General features: G+C 39.9%; 1 protein-coding gene across 3 annotated transcripts in view; it reads left to right on the forward strand.

The window, feature by feature from the left end:
* tsnare1 (T-SNARE Domain Containing 1) overlaps positions 1 to 22848 on the forward strand; it is a 230379-nt gene that overhangs the window by 92290 nt on the left and 115241 nt on the right. The gene's annotated exons all lie outside the window — the stretch shown is intronic.

A 22848-nucleotide genomic window follows, 5' to 3' on the forward strand; every position in this document is an offset into this window, starting at 1 on the left:
AGCAAAACCACAGAGATGGAAATACAATAAAGCTACATCTTTCTGTTACCACAAATTACATAGCGCTCTCCAGCTAATTTGTGTTGCTGGCCTAGACAGCTCGGTGTAAGTTCGCAACAGATACAATCCAAAAAGTCCACTAACGAACCAACGCAGCCGTCTAACAGCATTGTGTAATGTCTGAACATGTCCTTTGGCTGATCATCTTGCGCTAGCGAGCCATATTGTAACAATAGGTAGATGACCGCTACCTTCCAGTTCTCTAAATGTAATTATTGACTAATGTTATAGCAAAATACCACAATAAACTTCTGTTAAATGTTATTGTTTAGATAGCCTCAAGTTTATAAAGTAGGGTGAATGCAGTGCGAGAGTGACTAGTTTCTGTTGGTGGTGGTCGCAGGGGCCGATGGCATGAATTAGCAGCCTCGCTTCCGTCAGTCTACCCCGGGGCAGCTGTGGCTACATACGTAGCTTACCACCATCGAGTTTGGGAGTGAATGAATAATGCAATTGTAAAGCATCTTTGAGTGCTTAGAAAAGCGCTATATAAAAGCAATGCATTATTATTATTATGTACTACATAACCGACGCTTTAAAAAACGTTTCAACTTACCTTCTTCTACCTGCTCAAAACCGTCTCACCCTTGAATCACGGCAGGCCCGTTGGTAGTTGGGAGCGCTGATGTATCATGGGTATTGTAGTATTTGATGTTTTGAAATAGCGAATGAAACACAATAAAGATAACAAGATCGTGTTTTGTTGTGTGGATGAACTTAAAAAGACTGGCTGACATTAGTTAAAAAATTCATGTTCCAAAAAAAAGACAAAATCTTGTTTTTTGAACAAATATTTGTGACCTAAATACTAGATATATTTGAGTAAACATACAAACTTGATTTTTTATTGTTGATGTCACAGATTCAGTTAAGTAAAATTTACACCTCATCAGATTCATTTTTCTCAGTGTAGTCACATGGGCAACTTCCTGACTTATTTTGTTTTTACTTTGAATTTTTCTTTAGTTGCCAGTAATTCTATACTTGTGGCATTGATAGTTCAGTCTGGTATATTTCCCATGATTGTGGTTATATCGCTATTGGTCATGCTCACTTTGCACTCCCTGCCTCTGCTGTAGAGACATGGGGAAGCAAGATAATACAACACAGTAGCTTAACCTGCAGCAAAAGCTTTCCAAAAAAATTACTTTGACATTAACCATTTTGTTTGTTTTCAATCTGACGAAGGGAATCACTGAAATTACGTGCCTGGAACTGACATTTTGCTAACTGTATTAGTGGACAATTTGCCAGCTGACCAAATCAAAACTGATCTGTGTACTTCTTCCTCCAGTACCTACACTCTCTGTGTTTTCTTCATGGACTGCAGTGCCAAACGGAGGAATATAGGTCTCTGATCTCCATCTACTCATCCTAAAAAAAAGCCATCTACATGCATCTGTTTCATTCACACCGGATGGTCACACGTGTTTCTGTACAGGAAGCAACACAGTTATGAAATTAAAGCATGTCTTGTTTTTGTCCGTGGTTAGAATGGTAACATGTTATCTGCATGCCTGTCTTCAAGGCAAAAAAAAAGAAAGAATCTCACGGTTAATGGAATTTGACCCGCCCCTGTAATCGTGGAAATGCCCACAGCCAAAAGTCTAAGTGGATTAATAGACATCACCCTCTGAGTGTCATTGTCTTTGTTAGCACATTAGGCAACCCCTGGTGTTCTGACTGTAACACATCAGAGGACAATGGGCTGTGTCTGGAGGAGAGCGCCCCCACATGACAGACAGAGGTAGACATAGTGCCAGACAGAATCTGCAGCAACAACACATTATAGCCAGTATTGTCAGATGTACTTGACATTTTTAGATTGTATTATTCACATACCAGCAGAGGTGTTAAATAAATATCAAACTATGCTGTTAATATTAAATAACTGTTTTGAAGTCCATGCACTGTGTGCACACAGGTGTGTGAACTTGACATTTAAATTACTTTTGATATTATTCTGTAGATTTATTTATTTATTGTTTTGTGTCGCACACACTGCGAACATGTCTTAGTATTTTTTGTCTTTTTTTAAAACAAGTTTAAAAAACACTAGAAATGATTGCAACTGATCTGAATAGAAATCATCTGTCGTTACTGATTTATATTTTCTGAAATGAGATGATGGTATTTTTTCTTCATCTGAAGACAGAGGCCCCGTAGTTTGTCTTCTTTCATATTTTTCGCACCTATTTCTTCAAAGATCTTGAACATAACAACTCTTACTGGAAAGAGAAAAAAGTAATCTCACAACCAGGTAAATATTTTAAGGACCCAGTGATACAAAAACAATTACTTCTTAAAGTATGCTTCTCACATTTTGAATCATGAGACCAGATTTCACATTTCCACAGTTCTAAGGTTCATTCTTTGTGTTTCTTGATCCAATCAATTATTTCCATCTCCTTGGCCTTCCTTGGTAATGGATTCTTTATGGCAGTTCCACCATTAAAGCCTCTTTCACACAGTCACTCGTGTGTCAAGATGTCTGCTCCTTGAACTCTGGGAAGCATTGATGTGGGCTCAAATCTGAGGTGCTGTTGATTCTAATGCTGGTAACTGATGAACGTCTCCTGTGCGGCAGAGCGAATCCTTGCTCTTTCCAGATTGGGTCCCCAAATGTTCTGGACCAAGTGATGTTCAAATCTTACCAAAAAAAATTGGCATTTAACTTAAGAAAATGTAATATACAGTGTCATTCATTTATCAAGGATGGTGACATTTCTATGAAGTTATTATATCACCTGTGTGTTAATGTCGTATCAGAATTACCATAATTGCTACTTTCTGACTTAAAAAGCATTTTCATGACAAATATGTGTGGGTGATGCTTGGGTGGTTGTCAAATTATGCACAGGGCTTCAGAGAAAGAGAGGGTTATACAAAAGGGGGGTCAGGCAGAGACTGAAGCAGGGATCCTGACACTCACAAAGCCAGACTGACAGATTTGCTACAAAGTTCGACTTGTTTTTTCTTCTTCTTTAAATTTGAGGATTGCATCTGGAGAAGTTTCAATTAAGTCCAGAGTTTTTATTGTGACACAATCCCGTCTTAATCCCCTATGTGCAGCCCATCAGCTATTATTTATTTCACTGTGTTCCTTTTGATGAGGAACACAATGTTGTGTCATCAGGCAGATGAAAGTGTCAGCAAACAAACTCAGAATGTGATTACTTTGTTGTGTGTGCTGCCAGAAATATCAGCTAAAAACACAAAGCTGATGAGGTGTGAAGTTTATTATTCATAAAACTAACATGCTAAACAAGCTGGTGTTTATTTCTGTAAATTGTTCCATGGAGTCAAAGTTTTAATACAAGAGAGAGTGTGACATGATCATGCAACCTCATAGGCAAAAAATAGAATGAATTCCCATATTTGGAACTGTTAGTAATTGGTGTTCTTGCATTGTTGGGATGCTGTAGCACAGACTGTAAATGCTGTATATGGTCTGTATTAGATGAGAAAAATGAAACACATTGCTAATTACTGAGCTTTGGAGCTGTTGTAATTAGTTGTAATTGTAATTTACTGAATGCACGCTAATGAGCCAAAACATTATGACGACCTGTCAAATATCCTGTAGGTCCTTCAAATACCGCCAAAAGCTCTTACCTACCAAAGCCTGGATTGCATAAGACATCTGAAGGTGTCGTGTGGAGCCTAGTGCCAAAACAAAAGCAGCAAAGTCCTGGAAGTTACATGGTGGATCCGTCAGTTGAGACAAAAACCTCATCAGACCACATCCATGTAGATTCTCATCATTGATGACTGGGGTCATGCCACAAACCTTGAAGTTCTGGAGACCAGACTAGTGATCTGGCCAGCATGTTTTGGTCCTTGTCAAAGTCACGTAGGACCAACACAATGACTACGAGAATCAACTAAGTACGGAGTACTGTACATGTAGATTAACAACACTTTAAGATTGCACTTGTGTAAAAGAAGTTCCACTAACAGATATAACCTGGAAATTGATTATTAATAGTTTAGGTTGAATTTGAATAAATGATCAAATCTACATACAGTATAATTATCAACTGTATAATGGGAAGTCGTGAATGAAAATGTTATTGACCTCCAGTTTCCAAACAAAGAAATAAACAGTAGCAAAGATGATAAAAATACACAAAATAATTATCTGCTGCTAAAAACAAATTACACAATATGACACAGTAACACAACAGACAGTGAAGGGTTTTGGAACTGAATCAGTTTGTGTGTTTGTATTTGAAGACATCACATCTGTGAGATTCCACACATGGAGTTTTGGATCCCTCTGTGGTCATTTTGTGTCTTATTTTAGTGAGAGTGATCACGTTATGTCTCTGTGGAGCCACTTTGCATGCTTCTTGATGTTGGCTTGTGACTTTTTATGGTCTTTTGTGTGTCTTTGTGGTTGTTTTGTGTCTGCTTTTAGTTATTTTGTCTTTATTTTGTATCCATCTGGGATCGTTTTATCTCCATTTGTGATCATTTTGTGTCAAACGGTATATAATATATGATCATTTATGGCACAACACTGCTTCTCTTTTAATCTAAAACTTAGCGCCTTTAATTTGCCTGCTAACTTTAGCGGTAGCTCACTAGCTTCCAGTTGGATTTCAGCGAGAACTAGGGTCGCCACTGTCCCTTAAAATACTGAATCGTCCTTTATCGTCTATCATCTTTATTGTCCACGGAGGGACCAAGGACCGTCTGCAAATTGCAAAACTGCTGCAACAGTGAAGAGAGACACAAATATTCAATAACTTCACTCTTATACTCTGTAGTGTCTCCAAAATCACTGCAGCCCTCAGCTGGCTCCTGTTGAGACCAGTGCTATTCCTGCAGCTACATTTGATCAAACTGGGCTTGTAGCACATTGTCTACCTTACAACAATGGGAAAGAGGCATCGTTTATGTTTGGACAACGTATAACTATTGAGTTATTGATGCCGGAAGTCTGAATCTGTGAATATTTTTCCAACTTTACTGAATTGTGGCCCCAAGGAGCCGTGGGGGGCGTCCTTTATTTTCATTTCTGAAAGGTGGCAATCCTACTTCCAGTGCATCATTTTATGTTCTTAGCTCCATGAAATATGAATGTATTATTATATGCATTCTGTTTTTGTGTTGGTAAATGATGAGATGTTTGTAACTGCTTTTTGTTACTGCAGTATGTGTTTAGCACAGGAGCTTATACAGGGCGGTGTGGTACCTTTGTGTTTTATTTGTCCACTAGGTGCCACAGCCGTACGTTTCTCGTATGTTTCTGTTTCTAGTACTGTTTCTTATGTTTTTGCTAATGTATTGCGCCATAGGTTTTGTGAAACACATTTTATTGTATAAATTATATTATATGTAAATAAATTAGGAAACAAAGAACCCCCATAAATTTAATTTGAAGTTTTGGTATTGATTTAACCCAGCTTCATTTTATTTTCCAGAGGTGTGATTAGCCTTAGAAATAACAGTGACCATTATCAGCTCCTTTAGAAGGTTAGAGACTTCTTGTTGTCTTCAAGAGGGCATTAAATTGTCTTTTGGTTGTGAACATCCAACCAGTTTGTTACCTGCTACCTGGTGCAGATGCTGCATTAGTATGAAAGATTGTTGTTAGCTGTCTTACTTAATTGCCTCCTACCAAGTTTATAGGTATGTGAAAGGGTCTTTGAATTTTGTATGTGATTGGTCTCCTGCAATAAACTTGTTGTTCTGTTCCTTGGTACGCAACATACACTGCCTGTCCCAAAAAAAAAAGTTTCACACTCTAATATTTAGTTGGACCACCTCTAGCTTTGAGAACAGCACACTTTCGCCATGGCATCATTTCGATAAGCTTCTGCAATGTCACAGAATTTATTTCTGTCCAGAGTTTTATTAATTTTTCACCAAGATCCTATATTGATGATGGGAGAGTCGGACCACTGCACAAAGTCTTCTCTAGAACATTCCAAAGATTCTCAGTGGGGCTGAGGTCTGGACTCTGTGGAGGACAATTTATGTGTGAAGATGACGTCTCATGCTCCCTGAACCACTCATTCTCAACGTGAGCCCCATGAATCCTGGCATCGTCATCTTGGAACATGTCCATGAACATCATGGAAGAAAAACTCCACTGATGGAAAGACCTGGTCATTCAGTATCTTCAGGTAGTCAGCTGACCTCATTCTTTGGGAACATAACGTTGCTGAACCTGACCAACCCCAGATCATAACTCTAACCCCCACTAGCCATGATGAGGGCATCACTTCATCTGCCTCTCTTCTTACCCTGATGCCCCCATCACTCTGGAACAGGGTAAATGTGGACTCATCAGACCACATGACCGATCACGTTTGTTCCTCTAAGATGATGGTTCTCCACTATCCTTCAGGTTTTAATAATGCGTTGGACGGTAGTAGTTTCAGAAATGTCATTAGTTGTTTTCTTTGCTTGATGCAGGACAATAATTTGACCCTTCTGAGGCAGATTAACATCCTTTCCATGACCACAGGATATGTCTTCCAACATGGTTGTTTCAGAAATGAGAAGCTCCTCACTGCATCAGCTAGAGTTAAATAAGTTGTCATCACTGCAGTAATTATCCAATGGAAGGATCTGAACTATTTGTTTAGTTAAAGCCATGTGGTGACATTTTATTTTTGGACAAGCAGTGTATTTTCAGAAATGCTGTGCTGTTATGAGATGTTAAATGCCATTTGCTACATCTGTGAGTGATCAGAGATTTTGCCTACACCTCTAAGAGATATATGCTGGATGTGAGCAGCATTTCTGGGTACAGGTGCTCACTGTTTTGCAGGGAACTTGGCAAGTAGGTTGTCCAAACATTCTAGGGAAGCTACCACAGTTCTTCTGTGGATTCAGCCTGTCTCTGTGTCATATCTGTTCATGTAATCACTTGTTGTATTTGCTAAGACTGAAGATTTTTATGACTCTTGTTGCATGTTTGGGCTCATTCTCCTGCTGCACAATAAATTTGGAATGAGACCTCTCTGATGGTATGGTACTGTGTGAAATAGCATCCACTGTGAAACAATGTGCATGACTGCCACATGGGACACAGCTGTTTGAATAATGTTTTATACCAGCTGCCAAAGCGAGTTCCTATAACCCCTTAAACCCTAGACTGTTTGGAAAATTTCACCTGAGAAAAAGCATTTCCAAATTCAGTCAGTAACAGTTCCACAATTGTAAGAAAAATCTGTACAACCTTGGGCACAATGGATTAGAGACACTTCGGAGAATTTTGAAATACAAATTTTCTTGTCCCTATATCTTCAGGTCAGGGTGAGATCTGAAAATAATACATTTTTATGTGCACCTAATCAAAACTGCCTTCAAACCAGTCAGTCACTGACAACGATGTTACTCAAGGTTTTCTAAACATTCTTAACTGTATCTCCACCAATATAAACTACAATAGAAATAATTTACAACAATTGACAGTCCCACTTTAATTTGTAATGACCTTCTGCTTGTTGTTGCTAAACAATGGCAATAAGAATCTATTCTATTCTATTCTGTTGTAGTTTGGTCTGTTCCTTCAGAAAAGGGTGGCAGGTTGCATTTTAATAACAGGTCCACTCTAATTCCCAGTACAGAAACTGAACATATTTTGAGCCTAAACCTAACCAACCTGAAATCACAAAATATGTTACACAGTCCGTTGTGAAAGGCATTTCCAGAAGGTTTATTTCAGTACAAACAGGTGATTACATTTGGTCCCAAGTGAACAGAACAACTCCACTGGCTCTTTCATTCACTCTGGAGCTGGATGTGTTGAGTCATAGACCAAGTAAAGAAATTATAGTAATCACACCAGAACTGTACAAGCAATCACTCAAAGCATCATCTATCACACACTTGGAAACAGGTATAGATGCCACAGCCATCTTTTCAGGTTCAGATTACGACTGTGTGGATGCTCCTCTACACCTCGTCCTCCTCCACTCTTACACAACAAGCAGGCAACACTGTGCCTCTCAAACCCACGTTGATGCTCAGCTTGGACTGTACAGCCATGTGTAAGTAACAGTAGGTGTATGTCCTGTTTGAGATGCACATTTAAATGCTAGATAGATTTTAAAATGGCATGTGTGAGTGGTCGTATGGGTTTATTTTTAGTGTTGGGAATCTGGGAAACTGAATTGTACTTTTGTGTCATGCTCACCGGACATCTCTTTTCTTATGCACCTGAAACACAGTTCTGTAAGTGTAAATTGTCGAGTGTGTTTTGAAGGAGGCCCTGCATGCATGTGAAGTCAGCATGTCGTGCACGCTGGAAGATTTTCTAAAGAAGGAAAGCTGTTAAGGAAACCCTGTGAGTTTTGTTGTAAACAAGCACAACAATGTTGGCTGTGTTTCTCACCAGAATGCACAGTGTATTCTAAAAGCCTAACAAAGACAGTTCATGCTTAACATTTCCTCACAAAACCTTTGCAGACCTTATTTTTTAAAACCGTGCACACATGTTTATTCTTGACCTCAGGCATGGTAAGGTATGGGGAAGAGCTTTCATTTGCAACTCACAGTCTTAGCCTTGAACAGTGTTGATAGTTCAGTCACACACCCCTCCAGGCTTCTACCTGTTCCACAGATCTAGTGTTGAAAGAAACCTTGGGACAATTTTATCGTGTCACTGAAAGTCTGCATCTTTTGGTAGCAGACTTACAAGCTTTTATTCTTAGACCTAATGTTTACCAATGCCTTGCTTTGTCATGGACATCAAATATCTTCCATAGGACTAGCATGAAACCAAGGGAACTTAAGTGAAGGGAGTTTTTTCTTGCCATTGTCGCTGTAAGGTTTGCACTGGGGGTTCAGGCATATGGCTTCTGTAAAGCGTCTTGAGACAATTTGAATTGTAATTGCCGCTATATAAATAAAGTTCAATTCAATTCAATTCTTTAGTTTGCAATACTTTTACTTTATTACTGATCCACTACGTCTGTTGTCATTGTCCATCATTTTGATCAGCTGGGTTTATATTTTTTTGCAATCTTATGACTTTTGTTGGCAAATTTTCAATGTCTTCTGAAAATAAATATAAAAATATGGATGTAAACACACTTTGATTGAATGTGTAGACCCAATGAGCCACTAATGGCACATGGAGTGTTTGAAACCATTTCTCCATTCACTGATTTATTACTACCACATAATAGACACTCAGTAGTTTATTCATAGTGAGATGCAAAGCAGGTCTTGGACATCTATGAATAATCAGTGCTGCACTGCTGAAAGTTTCACTTCTATCACAGACAAATCACTGTAACAAGGACAATTTCCTTTCACATCTTATATGATGTATATAGGAATGGGAGGGGAGTTCCACAGGTGGCCTTTTGTAATCAAAGTTTTTGAAAGGAAGTGAGGCTGGAACCATTTACGATCCCTTGCTAGTGAAGGTAGGTTCATGTTGATATGTTTTTCAGTTAGTGTGATGTGCTTGTGTTTTTCACTATTACAGAGCATATTGTCAATGTTGTCTAATTGGACGAAAGAAGCAAGACACTCTGCTGTTGTTGATGGGATGATGAGGAGTGTCCCAGATTCTGCATTGTCACTGCATGAAACATCAAAAGCCATTATTGTGCCCAATGCTTTAGTTTGTTCCGTTTTTGTTACAGTCTCTCTTGTCTGTGTCTTGACAACAGTTATCTCATATGAGTGTGTTGATTGGGTTTATGTGCTGCTTTCATTACAGGTCTGTGTAGGTGTCATCATACAGTTCCTATGTTGTTTGTTTGTTTGTTTTGCTTGGGCTTTGCTCAGTGCTGAGTTGTACAGAGTTCTTCATTGTCATCTGAGCCAGCGAGAGGTCAGTGGTATATAAGAAGCAACTCCAGTTTTGTGGTTTAATCCTTATCAGAGCCAAGTGTAAGAGCCGCTATATCCCGTAAAGCCCTGGAACTATGATTGCAGTAAGAGAACAGCGCCCCACTAACCACCTCCACCGTGCGTCACCCACACCCCACTTCCTCCATCCCTCACACCTCCCCCTGCAGCCAGCTGCTCCCCGACTCCTCAGTTCTCCTTCACCAGAGCCAGCCAGACCTCAAAGGAATACCAAACTCCAAGCAGGCAGGAGAAACACACAACAGAGGTGACTGATTGAAATTCACAGTGTGAGCAGTTCCAATCTTTTGCATGCTGTTTCTGGCCGCCTGGCTCTTGAGCTTGTTGTGGGGGAAGATTGTGACTAGCAGATGTATCACTGTGCAGCGATACTGCAGAGGTCCTCTCGGGGGTCCTCAGAAGTGGGCGAGCTCTGATTGTTTGGTAACAGCGTGTCAGTGGTGGGCGGGGCTTCCACTGACTCATGGATGATCCATCAGAGATCATCAGCACTGAAGTACAGCTCTGACGGTATTTTTAGATGATGCCTGTTACTTTTAAAGGATCCCCCATTGCTAGTTTCTACTGATATCTGCTAAATGAATACCGTTTTCCTTTTAAAAAGGAGCTGCTGATTGAGTCACTTGCTTAACAGAAAAACACTTGGTTGTTTCACTGTTGTTTTTATTGTTTTAATTCCCAGAATCTAAAAAATGTAACTAATTGTCATGATGTCAGTTCAATGGAAAAGATTTATGGGCCTAGTGAGAGCCAGCAGGTGGGGCCAGAGGGGGAACAGTAATGTCCATGTGCACTGTGCTGCACAATAAAGAGGCAAAATCTGGAAGCCCAAAAACATTTAGGGACATGCATGAAACTCAGAGTTTCTAAATATTAAAAAGCTATCTCTGTCTCATGTACTATACTATACTATACTATACTATAGTCTTGGTAAGAAACCCTGAATGTAAATACAACTATGTGTGTTTCTTTGTCTCCAGTACACAAATGAATAGTTAGTACAGTAGCAGGGTTAAGACATTTTTTGGGACTGTCGACCAGCTCTTTACCCTTGTGGACCTGCAGAAAGGGTGATGGGAATTTGACTATCAGCTGTGTCCCTTGGAGAACCCTGTGCTGGGTACTGTGTGAGTACGAGGTACTGAAGCTGTTGCTACGAACCACCTGGTCCTCGTATAGCAGAGATGACAGCTGTGTCTGTATTGTTGGCACCAAGTGAAACACGTTTTCAGTAGGTGTTGGACTCTTTCAAGGTTGCCCCTTGTCTCAGATCCTGTTTGTGATATTCACGGACAGAAGGCACAGCCAGGGTGGGGGGGATGTATAGTATGGAACCTCAGAGTTGCATCTCTGGTTTTGTAGCTCAACATAAAGTGGCCAGATTGAGGGTCAGCACCTTTACGTCTGAGGCTGTGGTTCTCTGGATGTTGTTGGTGACTGAAGGCAAAGTGGAATATGATGCAGACCATCATGGTGAAGAGTGAGCTGAGTGAAACGTATTTCTACCATGTTACCTATTTTAGTTTTGTAAGTTAGTGATTCAACATTTTTGCAGACTCAGCCTACAGGTAGTAAAACAGTAGAGGATGGTAAAGTGAGAAGATCACTAAAGTCATTACAATTTATCCTCTCTCCACCCTGAATATGTGCATCAAATTTAATAGAAATCAATCCCACAGTTTTTAGGACATTTTATTAAGGGGAAGAGGGGATTCACTTTTAAGTTTGTAGGCCCTTAATAGTAGCTGCTGAGATATTCAGATTAGATATGAGACAGAAGTGATAGACTGAGCAACCTATGCCATTCCTCAGCCCTTACAGGTAGTATGGCTAAAGCGACTTAGAATAGAATAGCCAATTCTGCACAATATCATGAAGTTAAAGAAAACGCACTACTATTATAGAATGTCCTATACAGCTGTGGGGGAGCTTTATTGTACCTGAGAGATGACATTCTGAGGGTTAGACCGGAGGGCTGTACTATGAAGCAAGTTTAGCATAGCCGAGCTTTCTTTGTGAAATAAAAACTAAAGCTCCAGTCAGAGATAACATGTATCACAAAGGTTGTTTTTTTTTTTTTTTGATCAGTTGTCTTTGTTAACTCAGGTTTTCTCCCTCAGACGCATATCTGGAGGGCGTTTAATGCATCATGTCTTCTTCCGCACAAAATGAAACAATCGTGTGTCATCTACTTAAGCAAACGGGTTGTTCTAATGGAGAAAAACCAGAAATATAGAAATCTAAAAACTACTACTGGAAATTAACATGAGAGAAATGTTGGTAGACAACTGTTAAACGTGCACCAATAAATTAATTTTGTCACTTAATGCAGCCACTAATTTTTAACTGACAGCTGCACATTATAGCTGATAAATGATTCATTACATACACGATGTATTCAGACATATTGTACTGAAGTGCATGTAGGTGTGATGCATTTAGGCTCAAAATACCTCACTGAGTCACTAATCTGGCTTCGTAACCCTCAGGAACAGAAAGCCTGAGTTACAGATTGTAGCGGGGAGACGGAAATATTTGGGCAAGAAGTATATGTAAGACATTTACCAGGTAGGAAGATGATAACATGCTACTAAGTTGCATTTTGGGAAATGTTGTTTCCTAAAGTCAGGACATCTGCCACTCTGCTGCACAGATTTTTGCTATTCTTTTATTTGTGTGTGAGGTTATGAAAGTGCAGTTTTAAATCACTGGGGAAAGGCAGGTTGTGATTTTTTTTCAATGCATTAAAGACCTTTTGAAAAACTCCATATTCTTCACAGTGTGCATCTCCCCTGAACATTCATACCGAATTTGTCATTCCTCCAGATCCTTAATGCAGAGTGCCAGCCATACAGCCAGTACTCTGCTGTGTCATTTTAGAGGGTAACATGATGGAGCATTAGCTGGCTGTGATTTCAAAATAATCCTTCACATGTCTGTTGCTGCTTTACAGCTAAATGATGACGCATCAGGCTGAGGTTTAGCACTTGTTAATCTTTCTGTTGTGCCTGTGTGTGTGTGTGTGTGTGTGTGTGTGTGTGTGTGTGTGTGTGTGTGTGTGTGTGCTCATAATCCTGCTGAGACTGGTGTGTATGAACAGAATGCATCCTAATCATGAAGCATATGGGCTGTAATAGCTGATCATATAGGCAGATCAATACTACAGGATGCACAGTACTTAGCCCCGGGCAAGTTAGCTATGCAAGCACACAGGAACTTTATTTTATGGACTGCACACCACACTCTACAATGTTCTAGGTAATATTCACATTATATTATCACATTAAATGAGCTCAAGCATATACAGATTTACTATCTCCGATATAAGACAGCATTCTGGCTACTTAAAGTCTTAAATCCTGATTAGGTGAGTGTAAAACTCACACAGAAGACACTATTTCTGTTTTGACTTTGGTCAGGGTGAGACATTGGCTGCAGTCCAATTTAATTATTTCCTCACGGTAAAACTTTAATTTCTCGCAGCAAAATTAACTTCAACCCCATCTACTTTCCTGACTCTTCAGCTCTCTTTAACCCTGCTCTACATAGATATGATGACTGATGCTTTTAAGGTATTTTCTTCCACCATGACACTTTTGCTTTTCTCACAACACACCCTGAATTACACTGACATGTTCCTTCTAGCCCCAATCCACTACGGTCTGCCTGCCCACCCTCCTGCCACCTGCTTCATGTAGATCAATATTTGAGTAGCAGTAGCAGAGGTGTGTTTGTATAGCTCCCTATCTCTGTGGGCCAACACGTTACCATGTCAAGTCTGGAGGATGGAAGTTTGGGGGAGGTTAGGCTTAGGATGACCTGACAGCATAGAAATGTAATAACTGTCTTCACCTCGACCCCTAGGCCTACCAGCAGATGTGCTGCAGAGTTAGGAGAATGTCTGCACCTTCCACCTTTTACCCTGGTGGAGCGTCCCTGGAAGAACATGAAAGAACAGAGAGGATTTGGCTGTTACACTGTTCACCTCTATCAGACTTGTGCTAATACTCAGTCACTCCACTGGTCAAATGTAATCTCAACCATACATACCTCAGAGCAGGCTGGCTCAGAGAGGCTTGCTAGGGTTAGTCACAGGGGTTAGCTTTTTTTTTTTTAGATAAAGTGTTGTAATTTACTTTTTTTGGCAAGACAGCTTTTCCTCAACCCTGTAAACGCCTGCTGCTGTGGGCTGTAAGCTCAGCAACTTTCAAAGTTATCTATCTATCTGTCTATCTATCTATCTATCTTTCTGTCTATCTGTCTATCTGTCTATCTATCTATCTGTCTATCTATCTATCTATCTTTCTGTCTATCTGTCTATCTGTCTATCTGTCTGTCTGTCTGTCTGTCTGTCTATCTGTCTGTCTGTCTGTCTGTCTGTCTGTCTGTCTGTCTGTCTGTCTGTCTGTCTGTCTGTCTGTCTATCTATCTATCTATCTAAAAATATACACTTAAAAAAAAACTGCTTGGTTGTAATACCACAAAGGATCAGCAACCAAGCCAGATCAAATTTAGCAACAGCAAATACACTTTTTTGACACTGAAGAGGTAATATATAAATATAATATGGCAGATCAAGCTTTAGAATGATGATGCTGCCTGGTGTCAAAGCAAGACCTGTTCCAGATGAGGATGTATAGAAATCCGAAATGAATTTGTGCTGTGAGAAGCACCAGTGATAAACAGGGCATATGTCTTGACTGACAGCTTCAGCTGTGTTCACAGCACAGTGTTGTAAAGTTTGCTATCACATGTCAGGATGTAACTAAGTTTGTTTAACTCTGTAGCACTGATACTTAACATAACATGAACGAATACACGAAGATCAACTGGTATCAATCAATTTTTCTACCATTAACTGACAACTCATTTTATTGTGCCACATGAAACAGCGAGAGAGAGGTGGGAGATTGAATCCTTTAACCTTGATGGCCAGGCCGTGTGTTAGAAGGTTTTTTATATTATCATTAATAGTTGTACTGTGAACTGTGTTAACCCTGATTGTAACATACGATGTTTTCATATATAAGCTATGCATTTACCACACTCATTATATCTTTCCTTTTCTCTGCTTCTCTCATAGACCACCTCTCTTCACTCACACCCACATTCAACTCTATTCACTCCCATTTACTTGCATATCATTATCCTGTAACCCCACCTGTATAAATAAAGGATGACAGGGACCACCTCTTTGTAGCTTACACTAGACGTGTCTCGTTACACTGGTGTGGTTACCCTTGCTGCAAGTACAGAGAAGCCTCCGTGTCGTTTTTCACAGCGAGCGGTCCCTGGTTGGAGAGTCCTCCTCTCTGACACCGTGTTCACCGGCCACCAGTTTATATCCCAGCTGGGCCACTTCAGCCTCATAGGCCGGCTCTGCCAGGTTGTGACCCAGAATGTTGACCAGCAGATCAAACAAGACCACATTTGTAGCAGATTGTTGGATTACTGGAGAGACTATGTGGAATCTGATGTAGGCTTTTGGGATTTTGAATTTGTTGTCCTTCTTGTACCACAGGCAGCCCCTGTCTCTGTCGGCTATCTGGACCGGGAACTCAGTGTCTGGACAGAGGTGGGAGACAGCTGAAGTTGGCAAACATTAGAAAAGACCACTTCTGGGGCACAGTTTGTGTTTTTGTTGAAACTGCTGTGTGTATTGAAGGGGCTGCATAAGTTCAGTCACACATGGTCCAACATCCCATCTGGAACTCCATTGTATCTCTGGGAACATCGTCTTTCTGTCTAAAATGAATGCCGTACTCAACTGTGTTTTGCAGCTGCTGTAGTAAAGTCATATCTTTCCACCCGCCCAAAACACCCAGACACAAAACCTAGCTGTGCTCCTTTTTCCAAAAGGAAAAGTGTGGATTCAACCACTCAGATTTACTACTGCCTACCACTGTGCTGCTGTGTACCACTGTGGGGGGAAAAAGCATTTCTAAATTAGATTCTTACATTTTGAAGCTCTTACTCTTTCATCTGAATATCTGCCATTATGTCTTGTAAAATCTATAAAATCATGCATTAACTTCTCAAAAGACCAAGTGCCGTCATTGATCTCTGAGTATTTAAAATATATATTTGGTAGTTTATTACATAAAAACAATCCCTTCATCTTACAATGGCTTTGTTGTAAATTATTGTTGCTTTAAATGTGCATAACTATTAAGTCTCTTTCTCTCTCTCCACCCTTCCACTATTTGCTGCAGTTCCAGCACACAGGCTCATGTATGCTCACACACTGAAAAACTACTCACAGCTACACAATGCAAATTGCAGTGTTGGAGTAATTCAGCCATACATGTTTGAGCTGGAAACAGAGAGGAATAATGGGATGGAAAGTCTCACTCTGCAAGTTCAAAGATTGGTTTCTGAGGTTTGTTTTGGATAAAACCGCAGCATTCTGAATCAGTGTTTAGAGGCTGTCATCAGTGCATTGCTATATAAAGGTGGAATACCTTTTGTTTATAATATGTCTTCTAACGTACAGAAACACCCCATGAACCTCCTCAGAAAGTGAAAAACTTGATTTTCACTGGAGCAGGTTTTTGAGTATAAATTTAGAATGTGATCTGACTGAGACCCTCAGGGTTATATGCATACCCACCTGTACAGGCCTGACTCCTGGCTGCACTGTGCAAAGCCTTTGTGAACAAAGTTAGCTTCCATACGAAGACGTACACTGTACAAATAAGTGTTAACGTGATCTTAGTACCTAATTTTTTAGGCAATTCCACATTGGCTTCACTTTTCAGGGCTGGTTTCTACATCCATCCTATACAGTGTGTGGACTTTCCACGTCTCCCTCTGGAGACATAATAAAAGCTTATACAACTTTTTGTCACATATGCATCAGCACTCCCCAGCACCTAGAAACATACTTTGATGTTTAAAATTGGTGCAGCTCCCATTTAAGTGAGCCTGTCTGCTAAAATTTACATTAATATATAAATGGGTTAGAGAAACATGATTGCTGAGGTTTTTTCTGTCCATGATGTTCTTGAACCTTGCAAGTGTTAATGTGAACTGTGGGTGAACAAGGACTAGACTTCTAAATCATAATTTTAAAGGTGCAGTAAAGAGCAGTTCTTGCTGTCATTTGCAAGTGTTTGATTTTGTAGACCAGCATTCACAGCATGTCAAGATGTCACCGTGATTAGGTTTAGGTTTTAAATTGAAAAAAGTAAACAAGTCTGTCTCTGTTGTAAGTCAGCCTGGACTTGTTTCTCAGAAAGATATAATTCTTTATTCAATGTAGGTATAACCACAGAATGTAAGACTACTAGTGAAATGTCCCAAGTTGTAACCCTTTCCAACAAATGAATACTAGTCTCACTTTCCTCCACAGTGTCTTTCAATTCTTTAGCTCAAGAAACTACAAAAAAAAGGATAATTTTTACCATGACTGTAGCTCTGTTGATATAACTCCTGTTTTTTGGCCTGTTATAAACGGGCTGTTTAAGTCTGAAAACCAATGAGCAGCTGTTCCCGCCCCCTTCAGAAAGAAAACTCTCTCTACATCTGTGATTGACAGCCCAGGGCAAAACAGTTTACTGCACGGCTGCTGACACAGGGACAACTGGGAGTTTCTCTCTGTTCTGACTTTCTCTCTGAGCGACCATTTGCCATGGTAATATTGCAGAGTTCGCAGCAAAGCCATTGTTCATGACCCATGTGCATGGTGGGCCAGGCAACATTGCCACTATAGAATTGGTAGTTTAGCGATGGAGAGCTGCAGCATGAGAAATATCTCTGAACTCACTGTTTAATTCTCGTTCTGATGTCTGAGAAAAAAGTATATATTGAGAAAAATATGGAAATGAGAACAATTTGACTGGGAATATGGTGTATTAAAATGCAGTTTGTCCATGCAGAGAACAGGAGAGACACAAATAGATGTAAACACCAGCTACGTTTAGACAGCACTGAAAGACAGCAAGAAAAACACAGTAACTCACATGGTACTTGTTTATTGGTTTCAAATGCAGTTGAAGGTTTCCACAATCCCTGAATGCCCCTTAGCTTTACAGTTTCCACATAGCTTTGATCTGTGAGGACACAATCAAAGCTAACTGTAACATAAGCCACATTAGCTGCACGATACCCCAACACTAAGGATTTTTCAATTGTTGTGATGATATTACCATGAAACATGAAAGTACCCCAGTGAATCTACAGTTCCTCCGGTGCTGGTGTTCACTCTTACTGCCATCAGTAGAATGGCTCAGACATTTTAGAAGCAGCAGAAGCAGGTCAAGAAAATGAAGAAGCCTTGTGGACTGGCAGTCAGCTGCTCAATCTGAATGACTCACCTGGAAACAGTGGGCAGTGAGGGGGCAGGATTGTCAAAGGTTTGAGCTAGATGACTATAGGTTAGTTTTAACACTTAGGTCACACTTGTAGAGCTGGCACTTTATCTAGTTGTTATCCAGTTTTAAAAGACTACAAAGTCCATTTAATGAGGTTGGAGGAATAAGCTGCAACAGGACTTTAACACCAGAGACTGCAGTTTGTGTCCTATGTGATGTGTGACCATTATTGTTTTTAGCCTTAAGTTTGTTTAGGTTTAAGCACCAACATAACTTGGGTTTAAGTTTAAAAAAATGTCATTGTTTGGGATGCAGTAGACCATTTCACGATGTCAACCACAGGTTTTATGCTTCTTTTCCATTTTATAGGGAAGTATAAAGTACTACCAACAATTAATATATGGTTAGTTGCCTAAAAATGAGTGACACTTGGAAATTAATAAATTTAATGATAGCAATGCATTCATTAGAAATATATTGATAATATATAACAAATATTGAAATTATGTAAAGATAGACAAACCCTGCATGATTGCATTGACAGGATGGTGACTCAGGTTGCCAGCCTGGCAGTGCCTGATTCTGCCCAACTCTGACTGAAAGTAGTAAGTTGAAGGTTAATTAATTATGCATAATGCAATTTAAATGGATGAGGTATATATGTATTCATCCACTGTGCAGTTGTCATGAGTGGGAAAATTGGTTAGTGGGCTTCAAGTGACCATTCAAGGAATTGCAGTTTTGGCACTTCAGCACAGGCCTCCTTTTTCAATGCCAGGAGTGGTCAGTCAGTCACAAATGCAATCCAGGCAAAAACATGCTTCCCTCAAAACCTAACTGAGAATGCAGTTAAATTGTTCAGGAATGTGCTTCTGAAGTGACACAGCTTGTTTAATTCCACCTGTGTGTAACCAGTGGCTTCTCTTCTCTGTGTTGTGTTAGTTTAGCCAACATACAGATCTTCTTTTGAAGGTGATCTCCGTTTATTACAGCCCTTTACAGTTGGTGGAAAAGACACACAAAATCTTCCATCACACAAGACTTGTACTCCTCTCTCTCAGAACACATCAACAAAACGGCACTATGTAAGGTGGGAAACATTCAATGCATGTACAGTAGATGTGCAGTACAAGATGGAACACATACCTTTACAGTCGATAAAGATGCACAAAATTTTCAAGACTTTTACTCCGACAGAAATTAAATTCATAACCATGTTAGAATGGGAAAGTGAACTTATAAGTGGAATCATATTACATTAAAACACACAAATTACAATAGCACAAACTCGCTTACCTCTCTCTCAGAACACATAAACAAAAGGGGAGAGGTAAGGCGGGAAAAATTCATTTATCGAACAAGGTGGGGCGGCTAAAAGTGTACGTAGGGGTACAGGGACCCCCAAGCGAAGGTTCCACACAACAACTGAGAGGCAGAGCAAACTTTGTGTAATTATAATGACAAACATAATAGCAATAAAAGAACAACAAAACAAAACATATATTAGGGCTGGGACTTCAACGCGATAATTTCCATTAATTACAGAAAAAATAAGGCGTTAAAAAAAATAACACATTTAATCACACCTTTCTCAGTTCCCTAATTTCTGGCACACCAGTAACACTGATGAACAAATGTACAAATTATGCAAAAGTTTTCTGACCACTGCAGCGCTTCAAGCCGACGGTATCATCTCAATACAACACGTTGCTTTTAGCACCAGAGCTAATGTTAGCTATGACAGTCCTGGTCCTGGCAAACGGTGTAGCCATCCCATAATAGACCACTTTAGAAGACAATGAAAGTGCTTGAGTTTACAAAAAAGTCTTAGAATGTTGAATATAATCGCTATAATTGCACAGTAATTTCACAGTAATCTGTGAAAGTAGGAGACATGAAAAAAGCAGCTAAATCTATATGAAACATAAAAATTTTTGTTGTTTCACCCTGTAAAGTCTGACGTAGCAAAAAATAGCCAGAAATTTCATTTTTTTGGAACTGAGATGTTTATTAACCTCTTTAACAAAATCCTCAAAACAGTAATAATAAAATAAAATAAATTGCCATATAATTTTGTTTACAATATATTTTTTGTATCACATTTGATACATTGGACAGTTTTGGCAACTTTTTGCTCACAGCAATGTTGATTTTTGAAATAGAAAGTAGTTTTATCCTATTTAACTATTTATAGCACCAATTACAGTCAAATTGTCTCAAGATGCTTTACAGAACCCATATGCCTGAACCCCCAGAGCAAGCCCTAAGGAGACAGTGGCAGGAAAACACCCTTTTAACAGGGAAAAAAACCTCGAGCAGAACCCGGCTCTAATGTGGGGGAACCATCTGCTGCTGGCTGGACGGGTTGAGAGGGACAGAAGAGGTAGAGAGGTAGAGGTAGAGAGGTAGAGGTAGAGAGAGATGGGGAGATGGAGGGGGAGTGGGGAAGAAGAAACGTATAACACACAGTTGGATACATGCATGATACGCTAGATGATACATACGAAGTACAAGATAACATTGAAATTGATTCATAGTTTACTGCTATGGTGTACAGCTCTGGTATTAAATATACTATATATATAGCTGGTAGTAAAATTCAAACAGTGTGTAGATGAGCATATCAAGTATATTGAGGGTGATGCAGAGTAGATTGGTGGAAATGGGCAATTGGAAGCAGTGGGCTGGAGGAAGGTCAGCAGCAGCATCCCACAGATGGAGATTAGGCCAGTTGGTGGGAGAACCACCACAGATCTGAAGCATCCAGCTCTGGGATCAGGGACACTTGGAGAAAGGACACAGAAAGAAACAGAGTGAATGTAATGCAATAATGGTATAGATAGTAAATACATAGGTAGTTAGAGAAGGGCTCAGTGCATCCAGAGAGGTTCCCCAGCAGTCTAGGCCTATAGCAGCATAACTATAAGCTTTGTCAAAAAGGAAGGTTTTAAGCCTGGTCTTAAAAATAGAGAGGGTGTCCGCCTCCAGAACCCAAACTGGGAGCTGGTTCCACAGGAGAGGAGCTGATAACTGAAGGCTCTGCCTCCCATTCTACTTTTAGAGATTCTAGGAACAACAAGTAAGCCTGCAGTCTGAGAGCAAAGAGTTCTGCTAGGATAATATGGTACTATCAAGTCTTTACGATATGATGGAGATTGGTTGTTAAGAGCTTTATATGTCAGAAGAAGGATTTTGAATTCTATTCTAGATTTAACAGGAAGCCAATGAAGAGAAACCAATATAGGAGAAATATGATCTCTCTTGCTAACTCTTGTCAGTACTCTGGCTGCAGCATTTTGGATCAGCTGTAGGTGTTTGAGTGCATGTTATAGTTTTATTAGAATCATTTTCTCATCTCTGCTTCCTTATTGTGTTTGTTGGTTCTACCAACTAAGTCAACATTTATTTACTGTCAAGGACCACAGCCTCAGCCCCGCATAATCCCTCTCTTTTTCTCGCTCTGTGTCTGCTATTAAGACCTGAATGCAACATGCATAATTACAGGGATTGGAGACAGCTGCAGGGATCGACTCACCTGCTCAGTCACCTTGTTCCAATAAAACCCCGGTTCATTCCTTCACATGCTGCCAGATCATAGACACACATACCCTGTATTCCTGCTGGTCTCTGACCTGTGTCCATTCTGCTCGTCCTGTGTCGGTGACACACTTGCATCCTCCAGCCCCACTCCGGCTTTTCTCCCAGCCTTTACCAGCTCAGGCTCTTCTCACAGGACCCAGATTCTCCAAGCCTGCCTGCCCCTTTAGTCGGATTCCTCCTTTTGTACCCCGTTTTGTTAGACCAGTTTATTTACTTCATCTGTGATTTTCTTAGATTTCCCCTTTGTTGTTAGTTTAGAGTTTTTTGCAGTTTTGCCTTTGTTCTATGAGGTTTGGTTCAGTTTTTCCCCTGAGCTTAATTTCACTTTTGTATTGATTTGTACTTACTTTCTGATCGAATAAACCGTGAACTAGTTGTCCTCTCACCTGGCTGTGTTCTTGTGTCTACATGTGGGTTCCAGCACCTGCTATGACAATTTACAGTGAGAGGTTTGATCTGTGAAGCATTTATGAAATTTCATTGTAGCAATGCTTGAAAAATTGAAGTAACATCTCACAATGTTCACGTGGCCCAGAGGAAGAATACCCACCATGTTTATCTCGCAAACAGTTGTCAGCATTACTTTCAAATGATTGGTTGACTTTTGTTTTTGTTTTTTTAATTTGGTTTGTTTAGTTTTTTTACACATACTACAACTTTTGCCAAAAGCTGGGCACGGAATGATTCTCCATGAGCCCATTAACAAGATTTCACTGGGTTAATGCAGCACCACAGTCAATCCAAGAGCTCATCTAATTCATGTTTTAATTTTTTCAATGAGCAGGAGGTTTCTCTTAAGTTAATCTGATTCTGTTTTTCTGCATATAAATTAAAGATTTCCTGCTTCTGTGATAGTCATGACAGTAAAAATGTCACTTGCAGCATATAAAAAGTGGCACATTATTGCTGTCTGCTGGCCTGAACCAGTGGAGCTGACAGTAGCTAATGTGGTAATGGATACGTTTGTCCTTTGAGGCTGCCCTACAGCTCGATGGAAACAAGAAGATGTCAGTATGAGTTTCTCTAGTACTGA

This window comes from Amphiprion ocellaris, chromosome 9 (assembly GCF_022539595.1).
Source record: "Amphiprion ocellaris isolate individual 3 ecotype Okinawa chromosome 9, ASM2253959v1, whole genome shotgun sequence".
Lineage (NCBI taxonomy): Eukaryota > Metazoa > Chordata > Actinopteri > Pomacentridae > Amphiprion > Amphiprion ocellaris.